At 42.9% G+C, this 12,717-nt stretch overlaps 1 long non-coding RNA gene across 1 annotated transcript; it reads right to left on the bottom strand.

Annotated features, from left to right (window-relative positions):
* Positions 1 to 5,119: 5,119 nt before the first annotated feature.
* Positions 5,120 to 10,545, bottom strand: LOC110343659. The gene is made up of 3 exons (XR_002385964.2): positions 10,429 to 10,545; positions 5,532 to 5,928; positions 5,120 to 5,424 (listed from the first exon to the last, which is right to left on the bottom strand). It is a non-coding gene; the product is annotated as an uncharacterized LOC110343659 (long non-coding RNA).
* Between the last annotated feature and the right edge of the window lie 2,172 nt (positions 10,546 to 12,717).

Genomic DNA, 12,717 nt, shown 5'->3' on the forward strand with positions numbered 1-12,717 from the left:
TTGACCAGAAGAGGGAAATATCACAGTGAATAAAGAATTCCTTTGTTGTGAATTTAGAATCTAGAATTCTCATTTGTTCTTCTATCCCTTGAGGATGAATGGAGTCCATTTTTTATTTCTCTGAGTGTATATTTCACCTGATTTTCTTCAGATTGCCTCGTCCCTCAGGCAGGCTCTGTGATTCTCTTCTGCATAAGCAACAGTTGTTGATTGTCTTAGTGGAGGTTCTTGTGGGAAGACTTTGAACCATTAGTTAAAAATAGCTTTTTAGATTATGGCTGTTTTTTTATTGCCTCTATTTGTCTGTCTCCTAATGCTATAGCAACTGAAACATGGAGCTAACTTGGCAGAGCCCCAAAGCATTACCTGTCGTTCTGTGTTTCTACAGCTGTTATGGTTTGTTACTTTAGGGTGGTATCTTGTTGGACTATGTATTTTCTTCCACACAAGTGCTGTGAGTACAAGGCCTTCTTGCTCATTGCAAGTTCTCTCTCTCTCTCTCCTTTCTCATTTGTACTGAGGGACCTTTGAGTCCAGGGTGTAATGTTTTTGCCGATGAATCTGACTCACAGTTCCCCTAGGTGTCATTTATTCTCAGAAGGTCTGCGTGGAGAAATATCTGTACATATCACTTGTGGCTCAGAAGGCTTATGGTCTAGAGGTCAAATACCTGTATTCCACTCATGCAAGATTTCAAGGACAAACATTAACACGGAATGTTATGGAGACATCTAAAGAGATGTGGACCCAACTCACTTAAAGGGAGCTGAGGGGTTATTATGCTATCACTAGTGGTCAATGTAAGGAACTGTGGGTATTGTGTGAAATATTAAACAATTTTTTATTGGGGTTATCTAGAGAAACAGAACCAAACATCTGTTAGGGGTCATATATCATAACATCTGGGTCAACAGTAGCCTACATAGACAGCCGTGGTCTCCTAAGATGATACCACCTAGTGATGCCCTGCCTCGGATTAGGTACTATACTCTGATACTTACAAATGATGAGACCATTGCTAATGTTTTTATTGTTATTTGTGGTTAATTTTTGTATATCTTCTTTTCGTTGTTTCTTTTTGTAAACAGGGTCTCACTGTGAGGCACTGGCTGACCTTAAACTCACAGAAATTCCCCTGCCTCTGCCTCCCAGATGCTAAGATTTTATGCCACCACGCCTGGCTTGATTTGATTTTTGTTATTGCTATATTATGTCACATAATTACATATGTTATAAGATAGAGAGAGAAGAGAGGGAGAAAGAGAGATTTTAAAGAATTTGCCGTTGTGATGATGGGGTTGGTGGTGTCATAGTGGGCAGTTCATGTATAGGCCTTCTGCTGCCAGGATTACCCATTGCTTGGCTGTGGCATCGGTTTTTTTCTTCTATTCAGGTCTTAAACGGATTGAATGAAGCTTATGAAGCTTATGGACATTATGGAAGACAATTCATTTTACTTGAAGTCCATTGATTAATATACACATTTTATCCAGAACTACTGCTTCCCAACCTGACTATCTACGGGAACATAGAAGTTTACACATACAATGAACCATCATACCAATATTTTCCAAAAGCACAAAACATTTTGTTGCCACTTTGGGTAGAAGGGTTGATCTCTACTGGCTACGTGACAGAGAGGCAGCATCATGGGAACATATGTTAGATGGTGTAATAACAGGAATATTGTTCTCTTCTTGTCAATCACTGCAAGGCTCCAAATTATGGAGCCTGCTTGAGTTTGGGTGTGTGTGCTCTCCTTCAGGTAGGCCTTTGGGAGTCTATGGGATAGATGCAAGGACACATTGGCAATGAGCAGTGGGTGGTGATGCTGTCACATGTTCTACCGGAGGCTTGTATCCTTATGTACTTTTAAAATCAGTAACTTGGATATATGGAAAGGCACACTTACTATCACCCTTTTATGCTGTGAGTCTGGATTGCGCAGTGACTCAATGATCAACATACAGGAAAGACCCAGAATGGTTTGGAGATATCCGAATGAGAACTTAAATCTGTGTGAAAACCAATGGAACATTCCTGGGGCCTTAGCTGTGGCTGTGGCTTTGTAAAATAACACACATACAACGAAGTTGGGTATTCCAAGGCGGACTGGATGAGAGTACAGCAAAGCCATACAGGAGCCCAGGGAAGCGCCAGCTGACTCTGCTCGTCCGGACACTATGGCTGCTCAGAAGGGAGCTGCACTCGGTAGACAGTCACAGAATAATCGGCCACGCTGTCTGGTCACTATGGGCTTCAACAGCACCTCTCTAAAGGTTTTCACATAAAACTGATAGAAGGAAACTGCCTGAAGAGATGCTTTCCTATGCCCTTTATTGCTGCTGTCATGTTCTTCAAAAAAAAAAAAAAGCAAAAAAAACAAAAACAAACAAACAAAAAAAAAGCACTGAGATTTGTTTCCATGGTGGAAGGCTTTATAGTACAAATCCATTCGTGAAGGCAAATGTATCTCTATTAGGGTATTTTAGCTTAAATCAATTATATAAGTGCTTTGTAAGACATTTATTCTGCCCAGTGTTTCATCTGCATGAAGGGTTTGAAGAACTGTTTGATCTTTCCTTTTCTGAAATTCCTTTACACGAGTGATGGGCTTACTAAAATTTACTGTGAAGCTAACTTGATTACTTTGGGCTATCTGTAAGAGGGTTAGCCTGTTCAGGAGAGGATAGATTTTAATCCCATGACTAATATGTCGGCCAATACAGTACAATTCCTTTTGATTATGTAAATTGGTTAGTAACCATTTTAGCATGCTCTGTCCTTTTCTGGCTACAATGAGCAGGATTAAAATGTTTCTGTTGGAATGTGGCTATAAGTTGGAGCTACACCGAACTAATCACTGTGTAGGAGGGAAGCTTGCCATGTGGCAGGAGGCACCAAGGGCAAAAGTTCTTTGGCTGTTGACATATGTATGGGCTCATTGTATTCAAGTGTTTCCCATTATTTAATCAAGGTTGAATTTAGAAGGCTTAGTGGAGTGGTGGTGGCCATGCTCATCTCAGAGGGCTGTGGTCTTTACCAGGTTGGAATTCAGTTTCCGGGGTAAGGTTTCCAAGGGTATTTTTGTTGTTTAAAATAAAAAGAAGTCTGTGTTTATTCTGATCCTGACACTAAAGTTGGCAGTGGGTGTAGGATTCAGAAAATTAATTTATATCTGCTTTCAAGCTGAAGAAGGTGCCTTGCGGACTTGATGGTCTTATTTCTGGGAATAAAAACTCTTGATCTGATTAAGATAACAGCTGGTGATACTCTTGAAATGAAAGAAAGCTGGAAATGAGGCTTGATGAGCAAAACAATCGGTCTGTTTGGAGATTTTTGAGAGTTTGTAAAGATATCAAAGTAGAATCTTGAGATTGGGACTGCATTAGTGAAGCGATACCTACCCTGTTCCTGTGGTTCCTGTCTTCTGTCATCTGTTTCTGTTACTCATTATTCCCTACTGGCACAAAGCATCACTGGGTTGTTCAGTCTGGAGAAAGGAGCATCATTTTTTTACCCATCCCTCATGCAGAGTTCTCTCCATTGCCACATCACCTGGGTCATGGCCATGGTCAGATCTTACATGGATAGAGATATACCCTCCAAATTCATCCCCTAGCTCTCTTCAGCCTGCTCATAATGTGAATTACATTGTATTTATCCCATGTTGAGACCCATTGGTTGTTCCTCATCATCCCTCAGATAAGGCCTTGTCTTTGCTGTGATCTACAGCGTCCCTGTCATAGGCCCCAGGGTACCATTACAGCTTCATCACCTGCTCTCCCATCTCATCTTGGAGCACATGCTACTCTGGTTCCCTGAACGGAGGGTACCAATGCAGGGATCATGTGTATTTCTAGTGCCTGGATCATCCTCCTTCAGTCCCACCTCACATGTTACTGGCTGATGCCCACATGTGCGTCAGTTCTCGCAGGGAATGTGCTTGCCAAGAGGCTTGTCCTACTCTCTTTCTTTTTTCAAATAAATATCTGAACCTTACTCACATGGACCCAGCAAATGTTTGGATCCATACATCTAGGTAGTTGATATATTCAGCATCTCATTTATTGTTTCTTTTGTGAGCATCCCAGACTCTCTCTACTAATCATTTTTTTAGTTTTGTGAAAATCTTTCATACTAGTTGATTTCCACAGTAGCTGCTGTACATTTTATATCCCTACTAAAAGTGAGGGTAATTGCTTCCTCTAGCTCCATCCATTTACCTGAAAATTTCATTCTTCTTTAGGGCTGGATAATAGTCCACAGTGTAAATGTACCACATTTTCATTTTCCATTTATCAATTGATGGAGACATCTAAGCTGTTTCTATTTTCTGACTTTTATGAATATAGTAGCAATCAACATGGATGAACAAGTGTCTCTGTAGTAAGATGTAGAGTCCTTTGGGCATGTTCCCAAGAGGAGTGTATCTGAATCTTGTGGTAGATCTATTTTCAGCTTTTTGAGGAAACATCACACTGATTTCTATAGTGACTGTGTACTAATTCACACTCCCACCAGTAATGGATAAGTTCCCTGTGACCTTCCAGCATGTGCTGTCATTTATTTGATTGATCTTGGTCATTCTGACTGGGGTAAGATAAAATTTCAAATTTAAATGATTTCCCTGATAGCTAAGGATATTGAACTTTATTAAATGTTTATTAACCATTTGTGTTTCATCTTATGGGAACTCTGTTCAGTTCTACATTCTACTTTTTGATTGGATTATTTGTTTTCTTGATGTTTCTTTGTGTATTTTAGATACTAACAATCTATCAGATGTATACTTAGTAATTTTTTCTTATTCTGTAGGCTGTCTCTTTCCTTGGATGTTGGTGTCCTTTGCTATACAGAAGCTTTTTAGTTGCAAGAGGTCCCACTTATTATTGGTCTCAATGCAAATACTGTTGGTGTCCTGTTCAGAAAATCCTTCCCTGTGCCAATGAGTTCAAGCCTATTCCCCACATTTTATTCTATCAGAATGAGTATATCATGTCTTTTGTTGAGTTCTTTGATCTATTTGGAGTTGCATTTTGTGCAGAGTGATAAATCTCTTGGGAGTAACCAGCCACCTCTTGGCTGAATTTAAGACCCATGCCATGAGATGAAACCTGACACTGTTAATGAGTCAAGGAACCTGAGACTATGTAGGTCATGGGTGCTAGGGGAAAACTACTGCAATTATTCTTCTAAATAAACACAGAGATGAAATGATTCATAAAAACATATTGCTACACCCACAGATCAGTTCATTATCAAATCATCACTGGACAAGCTTCTTGCAGGTGATGGTGATTAATGCAGAGGCCCCCAAGTGGATAATGTATAGAGTGAGAGTTGATGCTTTAAATGGGGTTCTTCATCAATGTCCTCTCCCCAAGGCTCAGGGGTCTTTAAAGAAGAGGAGGCAGATGGAATCTGGGAAGAGATGGGGGAAGGGAACAAATATGACCAAAATATAAGAAAATTGAAAAAAAAACGAAACATTTAAAACAATGATAGAAGTGTATATGGTTTCTTCTTACCCCCATCCTTGCCAAACCATTGTTGGTTTTCTAAATGCTAGTCATTCTGATTGACATTTCAAAGCATTTCTGTTGTTGCTAAGGAAGTGGAACACCTTTTCAAATACTTGCTATCCTCTTGACAATTCAATTCATTAGCTCATCGGTTGATTGGACCAATTATTTTGTATTTTATTTTTGAAGTTTAAAAAATATAGATGTGGTTACTAATGCTCTGTCAGATGTAGTTTTCAGAGGTTTTCTCCTACTCTGTAGATGATCTTTCTACTTTGTGGTTTCATTGGCTGTGTAGAACTCTTCCATCTCATATAACCCCACTTGTCAATTCTGGAGATTATTTTCTGTGCTAATGATGTCCTTCAGTGACTCACATTTGTTCTGTCACAGCTCTGGGACCCTGAAATCCAAAAGGAAAACTGTTAGCAGAGCCGGGTCACTGGGAGGCTCTGTTGTAGAGTCTGCCTAGTTTCCTCCAGACCCTGGTGGCTCTTGGCACTTGGAGCTTGTGGCAGCCTCACTCTAGGCAATGCTTCCATCTTCTTGGGCTTTTTCTCTCATGGCCATCTCTTCTGCCTCATTGAAGGACTCTGCTGGAGGATGAAGAGGTCTCCAGGGCAACCTGGGGTTATGTTATATTGACAGTCTTACACTACTGTGTCTGCAAAGACTTCTTTTCCAAATAAAATCATGTCACATTTCTGGAGATTGTGGTGCAGGCATGCATTGTGGGGGCAGCATTCACCCCTTCCCTAACAACGCACTTTTTTCCTATTGGGTGATGTGGGGGGCAGCCAGAATCAGCTTGGTGAACTTGCCAGAGACACCGAATATTTAAATGGTCTAACCTTAGATTTTATTTTAAAGAGCTCTAATTCATAATTTATGGATCTCTTCTCAAGAAACTAACCTACTGTCTCTAGTCACCAACTTAGGGGGCCATCCTATAAGTAAGTTTGGAGGAAGTATACATGACTGTCATCTATATGCAGTCACTTATTTTTGATGAAACACATGCCAGAGGCAGGGTGACTTTATAAACAGAAAGGTTTATCTAGACCACAAATTGAGAGTTACAACGTCAACAACACAGCTGAAGCACCAGTAAATGCCTCAGGACAGATGATAAGAAAGCATAGAAATTACAGACCCCTTCCCAGAGAAGAAGCCACAGATGGAGTTACTTGATCATTGCCAAGGGTCTACCCTTCATCCATTTACCCAGTGTCCTCCCCAGACTCTACCAATCAATGGCCCCACTTCTCAACTTTGATCTGTAGAAGGCTAAGTTCGATGCATGAACCCTTGGGGGACACTCTTAAACCCTATCTAAACCTCAGCATTCTAGTAGCCAATTAAGACATCACATAGTGTCTGTGATAGTCATCCCCAAGTGGCCAGAACTTGATTCATAACTGACAGGTTCGGTAACCTGCCGGACGTCACTTCTAAATTAGAACCAGGCAGAAAAAGCCAGCCAGTCAATTCTACAAGGTGCCCTGCTTCTGTTCTCCCATTAACAGCTTCCATATTGGCAGCAGCCACACACCAGTGCATGCTGGGATCTGTTTCCTTGCCAGTGTCAAGTTTTTCTCTCCGCTGCCTGCCTCCAGGGTCCTGCTGAAGGCGAGCAGTTATGACTGACTCCACAACAAGCTCTGTGTGGCTGCTATGCTGTTTCTGAGAAGTCCCTTTTTACACGATGCCTGTGCTATTTTCTCAGGTGAAGCAAACATTCCCGACTGGGGGAATGTTTTCCTGTAATGTCTCTTTCTAGCCTTTGCAGTGTTTCTCTGCTGCCAAGCAGGGGCCATGTCATATGATGGAGTTGGATGGCAGTGCTGATAAGTCTAGGGACACAATGAACAAATGTCTCAGAAGCCAGTAACAGGGTCTGTGACAGATGTCAGAACACACTACAGAAGCCATTAAGCCCCATGCTTGAATCTATGCACAATAAAAGCAACTCATGTGTGCAAACCAGACCTACTATAAGTGGTGATATTTTACAGAACTCTTTTTTCTTTTCCTGGTCCTTCCCTAGTGGCAGAATGGCATTTCCTTTGGGATATGCCAGTGTGGGTTTTCTCTTACCCTATAGCTATAGAATACTTATGAGAGGCACATTAGCACCTGTGGAGTGGGATTGATTGGTCTTTTTGGAGTGTATGGCTGCATGAAGTTGGTTCTGAAAGAATAGAGGGGAGACTGGTGTGGGAATGAAGCTTGGAAGGTGCAGGTCACAGATGTGAGAGAAGAAAGCAAGAAACTGTGAGAGGCTAAGTGATTGAGCATAAATGGCATGTGCCTTAGAACTAGGAATTTGGTGATGTCAGATTAGGGCCAATTTATAGCACATTTGCTGCTCCCTTCTGCCCCATAACTCATGCTCTCATCCTGGTGTGACATTTGCCCAAGGAGACAATCATCTTGGTGTCTGTTGGGTCATGTGAAAGGTTCCAGTTTTCATTATAAACAACATTCTGGAGTGATGGCCAATGGGCTCTAACAGTTCTGAGGACGGTATAAGCAGGAAATTCCTGTCAGAGCTCCTGGGGCTGTAGGGCTGAGCACAGGCTTTCCAGGGTCACTTGGAGTGACAGCAGGATGTCTAGCCAGACACTGAGATCAAGTCCTCTGTCCATCCAAATGACTTCATTTTTATTAGTGCCGCATTATGGGCTTCTGTCTACACTTCTCTCTGAAGACATGTACACTCAACTAAACGTTTTGTAAATACTGAAGGAACACACTGTGGAGGTACATCACAGAACTGCTGTAACTTAGGTTCTGTCTTTTCTAGAACACTCTTGCTTTTCTGCTTTCATCTCTGTTGCTGCATGTGGAACACATGCTACTGGAAACATGTAACAGTGGTCTTGTTCCATTGCCTACTTTGTAGACATCTGGCTCCTCCTTCAGGGCTCTGCCTAGGCTGCTGGCTGCTGATAAACAATGTGAAAATTAGCTGAGACTTGAGGCCACTGGTTTTTGCAGCAGCCCTGGAGAAAAGGCACAATTACCCCTGCTCTACAGACTATAAGCTGGGCATGCAAAGTATTTTAAAAGGGTCTCATTGTCGAGAGAGGGTCATTAGGATAATCAGGACTGGAGGTCCCCAGACTAGCATGATGGTTTCTGAGCAGCTGGCTTTTGAACTGTAGTCTGCTGCCTCTGACTGAGAAGGAGGGAGGGCTTAGTTGCTGACTCTTGTTGCCAGCAGTTCATACACACTGGACTAATGATGGCAGGATTTCACTACTGAAAGTCTACCCGAGGGGCAAACACACACAGGGCATCTATTCCATGCTCACCTTTCTTTGGATCCTATCACTGTAGGTGCAAATATGTACTGTGCAGCTTCAATGACTGGCCCTCTTTCAGGGTCACTCTGGCGGTTGCATTTCAATTGGCCAGAGCCCACTGAAGACAAGGGCACTGTTCCACTGGATGAGGGCATGAAAAGGAGAGGATTCTTCTGCATGCTGTGGCAAGTTACCCCTGACAATAGTTTAAAAGAACCCATCTTACTCTGGGGATTACATTCCTTCTGGAGTCTCCACCAGTGAGAAAGGTAGGAGTAAGCTTGTCCTAGCTAGTTCTGTACAGAGCCTAATGTTTGGCTGTGGGTCTCTCTATCTGCTCCCATCAGTTGCTAGATAAAGCTCTCCGATGATGATTATGCTAGGCTCCAGTCCACAAGACTAGCAGGAACACTCATGCTCTGATGTCACCCAATTCTGCCATACGGCAAAGCCAGACCAAATCCGGAGATCCCTTACCCCATCTGAACCATGCTCTCAGTCTTCCTTTTCAATGACCTAGATGATCTCAGGCTCCCAGGCTCCAAATAAAAGGTGGATCCCAGAAGATGGCACCTCCATGGAAAGCAGAGTGTTTCTCCATTGTCACATAGGACCAGACTCCCACCAGTCACTTACGAAACCACTCCCCCTCAGCCTATGACAGGACCTTTTCCAACAATTACCGTCACTTTTCCAGAGCACCCTTCCCAGTGGCTCTAGGTGTGGACACAAGTGTAAGGCCACAGGATTGGAAGGCTGGGGGTGGGGGGCTGAGTATGATGTAGAGCTCAGTGGTCTACAGAGCACCCTCTTGTACCTTTAATCCCCACTACCCCCTTCCCCTCCCCATAGCTCATCAATTTCCACCCACCACAGAGCCTCTCTCTCCTATGTTTCTTACCTTCCTCTTTTCCTATCTTGTTGCTCAGACACACCAGGATTGTCATCGTTGTCCCCTGCCCCTTTCCTAATTCCTTGGATGAGCCCAAACCGTAAACCAAACAAGGACAAGACAAGCAGGCTTATTTGCATCTGGCTGAGCAGGGTGCTGGGTGATGCTCATTACAGTCCAGGATTAGGGATGAGGCAAGCCTTTCCCACTCGAGATGGTTTGGACAGCATCGGGTTCTTGTGGGATCTCGGCAGTGCTATACCCTGCAGAATCTCTGTGAACCTCAGGCTTCTCCAATTAGTCTTCCTTCATTCTGATTCAGAAACCTAATAATGTCTTCTTTTCTAGGCTGTTTTCGGTTTCTAGTCACTACTGCTGGAATTATACTCATTGTTGTAATTTTTAAGAAGAGCAGCACTAGAAAGATATCATGTGACAGGGTTCAAGCAGAGGGTTTTTTTAATTAAGGGAAAAGAATCATAAAAAAGGTAAACAGGAGGGGGGTGAGAATGGAAATGAGTCATGCCAAGGATGCCGGGGAAAATGTAGTTGGATATTTATTCAGACAGAGAGAAGTAACTTACATGAGAAGCCAAGGACGGGGTCAGTGCTCTATGGTCTCTGAACCTCGATTGGAATCCAAGAAAGAGAGCATAGTCAGTCCCTCCTGTATCCTCTTTTATCCCTGATTTCTCCCACTTACCTGTAACCACGCCCAGCAGGTATGGTTAGTGCTGCAGGTACATGATCTCTCCCTACAACGGGGAGACTGGCCTCCAGGGACAGAAGCAGTAGGAGAGAGGAAGGAGGGGCAGTAAGAGAGAGAGGGAGAGGGACATACACAGAGAAACAGAGAAAGACAGAGAGAGGAGGCTGGTAGGTGGGCAGGGCCCTTTTAAAAGGGCAGATAGTGAATAGACAGAATAGACACAGGTGGTGCTCTTAGTGGCTGCAGCTGAGGGCATATCCTGTCAGAACCCAAGGACAGCCCAGTTCAGATGCCTGGATACTAACACTCAGTATTGACGGTTTGCTCTCACTGAAAAGTTCTCTTATTTGGAACTTTTTTCAGTAGATTCTGAGATTATGACTTTTACAACATTGCTGTTTGGGAGAAGTCCCTCTGTGTCCAAACAGCAGAGTCCAGAGTGAGAGCTGAGTGGATGATAGTGGCCACCTGTAACCAGGCTGTTAGAAGCAAAGATCATTTGGGTTAGTCAGCTTTGGGTCACTGTGACAGAACACCTGAGACAAACAACTTTAAAGGATGGTAGATCATCTTGAGATGCAGAACATCTGCTGCAGGCCTGAGGCAGCAGAGTGCATCCTGGTAGAAACAAACAGTAGAGGACACTCTTCACCTCATGGTGGTCAGGAGAGAAGAGGGAGGGAGAGTGAGGAGAAGTCCCAATATGGACTTCAAAAACATGGCTCAGTGACCTGTTCCTTCCGATCCCCCTTCTCTTAACAGTTTCCATACCTTTTAGTAGCGCCCTAGCTGGGGACTAGCCTTCAATATGTGATTTTTTGAAGGACATTTCAGATCCAAGTTCTACCAGCTTTAAAGTAGTATTTTCATGGGAACATCAGCCCACTGTGTAACTAAATGTTTAAAAATGTAGCCATGAGTGGGAGTTGCTTTTGGCACACACATTAAAAATATCCAGACACTTTGTGACAGGGAAGAAGTATTTGTTGAGTGTTTACATGCTATGGTGAAAGTTGGAAATTTCTCTTGCTGCCTTTACCTCTGCCCCTGAGCAGGTGGTGAGCACAGCTGGGAGCAGCTACTGAAACCACTGTGTCAATCTGGAGTTTCATTGTTGTTTAGCAGTTTAGCAGTATTGGGTTGAGCATTGTCACTGATGTAGAGGTGATGGGATCTGGGAGAACGGAGGTGATAAATAAGTTGGACTAAAGTCTTATGCAATGCAACTTTGTTTAAAGCATCAGAAATGTATACTCTGAGGTTAAAAAAGGTCATGTGAATAAACTCATGAGTTCTAGCTGTATACAATCACAAAGGATAAGCAAAAACGTGTTTCTTCATAGAGGACTATAAATATTTAATTGAATAACACCAGCAACCAGTGATGAGTAATCTGAAGTAAACTTGCTCTTACCTGGTATACCTGGGAAGAGCAGGAAAACACATTCCAAGAGCAATTCCATGTTTTGAAGAAACTGAGGTCACAAGACTCTGTTTGGTTCTCTTGGAGTGTTCCAACAAGCACTCAGAATCCTCACATGGCTCCATTCTTGGACTGGTGTTCAGACAAAGCACCCGTGTTTGACAATGGACCTCAAGGGATGACCATGATTCTGTTGCTTGTGCTCCTCCACCCTTCCCTCTTGCCCTGTTACTACTGATGGAGTCCAATGTAGCTCCCATTATTGCCAATGCCCAGTATCCTATATCCTTACTTCTCTTAGCTTGGCAGAGTGACTAATTTCTCTGTTGTCAGATCCAGCATGAGTCAAGCATCAACTTATCTCTGAGAGCCTTGAGAAAAAGCATGGATTTACCAACTCTTTGACTGTGGACTTCTACTCTTCAGAACTGTCATTTTTGTTTTAGCTTAATTTTTTGAAACAGTGTTTCTCTTTGTAGTTCTGACTGTTCTGGAACTAGCTCTGTTGATCAGGCAGGCCTCTAACACAGAGATTCCCCTGTCTCTGCCTCTGGAGTGCTGGGATTAAAGGCACGTGCCACCACTGCCTGGCTAGTCTTCAGAGTTGTAAGAGAATAAACTTCTAATTAAAAATATACATAGATCTGCCTAGGAAGGGAAAATAGACAAGATCTGAGTAAATTGGGAGTGGGGGGGCAAGGTGGAGGGTGGAAAGAGAGAGGGGAGGAGGGAAAAAACCAATTATTATATTATATTATTTTGTGTGTGGGGGGCATGGGCACATGAGTAAAGGCACATAGAGAAGATAGAAAAGAATGTCAGAGCCCCTGGATCTAGTGTTACGGGTGTTTGCTCAATCA

This window comes from Mesocricetus auratus, unplaced genomic scaffold (genome assembly GCF_017639785.1).
Source record: "Mesocricetus auratus isolate SY011 unplaced genomic scaffold, BCM_Maur_2.0 Super-Scaffold_100015, whole genome shotgun sequence".
NCBI classification, from domain to species: domain Eukaryota; kingdom Metazoa; phylum Chordata; class Mammalia; order Rodentia; family Cricetidae; genus Mesocricetus; species Mesocricetus auratus.